The sequence below is a fragment of the Vicia villosa genome, unplaced genomic scaffold, assembly GCF_029867415.1.
Source record: "Vicia villosa cultivar HV-30 ecotype Madison, WI unplaced genomic scaffold, Vvil1.0 ctg.000416F_1_1_1, whole genome shotgun sequence".
Taxonomy (NCBI): domain Eukaryota; kingdom Viridiplantae; phylum Streptophyta; class Magnoliopsida; order Fabales; family Fabaceae; genus Vicia; species Vicia villosa.
The window spans coordinates 14,549-16,473 of record NW_026705191.1 but is presented as its reverse complement, the minus strand read 5'-3'; positions in this window follow the sequence as shown (position 1 = coordinate 16,473).

The window sequence follows — 1,925 nt, the reverse complement described above, 5'->3', positions numbered from 1 at the left end:
TCTGTTTTGGATTGTTAGCTGCAGTGAATATGAGGTTAGTTTGGATAGTTAGTTATGGACTGAAAATTGAATATTGGTTTTTTTTTGGTGATTGAATTGAATGCAGGGCCGCTTTAATATGTATGGTATATGTTGTGAATGGATGTTGGTTTTGATTATGCAGGACAGGATTGTGGGTTTTATTTGCGCTTCTGTTCATGACTTCAGAATTGGTAGGAATAGTGCAACAATTAACTTGCAGCGGATTCACTGGTGAGGATGGGCAGAAGATGATGTATGAAAACTTGAAGGGACATGCTCATGGATCATGAAGAATCAAAACTTGTTCTAGCAACATTAGCACTAATGGAAGATGAGAAACACGATGAAGCTGAGAATGCGTGGATATTGAAGAGAGCTATATGTTTTTGTAACTTTATTTTTTTGTGTAATCTTTTCCAAATGTGAAATATAATTAGATATGTGATGTTGTAGTGACCTGTCTGGTGCCCATACATGTACTAGGAACTCATGATGAAATACAATGGTGAGCAATGCCCTTGCAAAGATTGTTTGAATTCTGTCCCGTGTAATTATCTATGAAATAATAGTCTGGGCTAATGGCTTAACTTGTAATGCTTTGGCTTGTAATGACTTATTCCGAGTGGGGCCCTTTTTCGCCATTTCCAAATTTGCATCTTGATTGGATAGACTACAAGATATGATGAGAAATAACTGAAAACCACGTCATGGAATTTTAGTCAAAAATCAACTTTCGAAGTTTGACTTTGACTAAAAATCAAAGCTTGAATTATTGCCTTCCAATTTGAAATGATTCTCAAGACACTTTGTCTCCCCTCAAGCTCTTGTACAAAATTCAACGGATATGATTTGTAGCATAAGTGGCCAAGCAAACTAATCTCAGATTACATGATAAGACCCCGATGAACTCATAATATGTCGAGATAGCCCATGTAGTGATCATAACAAAATCTTGCAATCCACTTGTAAACCCAAGCATCGAGGCTTAAGAGACCTATCCCTCAGTCATGTACCAGACATCATTCTGCTCTTGATGAAAAGATAAATAAGTCTTTGTTCTAAGACTCATGTGAGACCCCAATTTGTTATGTGACCCTTGATCCCATGCTTTTAGATGCTTTATGATGCATGAGTTATGTTAGTGCCTTAATGGAGATATGCATGTGAAATGGAAAGCATAAGTCAGTTAGAATTAAAGGGGTAGGACAAATTTGGGGTATGACAGCTGCCCCTATTTAATCATCTTAAACCTGAAGGTGAGATTGGCGTTAGCCTTTCGAACATTCGAGGTAGAAGAAGATTAAATACCAAAGTACCAGAAATTTGTCCTAGGGGGAAGATGGTGTAAGTGTTATTCTTATTTTTGTTTTGATATCTGCTGGGGAAAGAGAAATGTTTTTTTCTTTTTTCTGGTGGAAAAGTTTATGGTGAGTAATGGTTGAATGGTGATAGCTTATAACGTGGTAACGGTGCCGATACAGGGTTTTCAAAGAGAAAGCTTCATGAAACAATGACTGAAAGGAAATAGATCTCGTGCGATCCACGACTCAACATCGACTCGACAACAAAAGAGGAAAGAAAAGATCCCGTGCGACCTTCAGGACAAAAACAGAAAAGGATCTCGTGCGACCTAAGACTCGACATCGGAAGAAGACCTCGTACGATCTTCAAAACTGAAAGGAAAAGATCTCGTGCGACCTATGACTCAACATCGGGAGAAGACCTCGTACGATCTTCAAAACTGAAAGGAAAAGATCTCGTGCGACCTATGACTCAACATCGGGAGAAGACCTCGTACGATCTTCAAAACAGAAAGGAAATAGACCTCGTGCGATCTTACGACTCAACATCAGGAGAAGACCTCGTACGATCTTCAAGACAGAAAGGAAATAGACCTCGTGCGA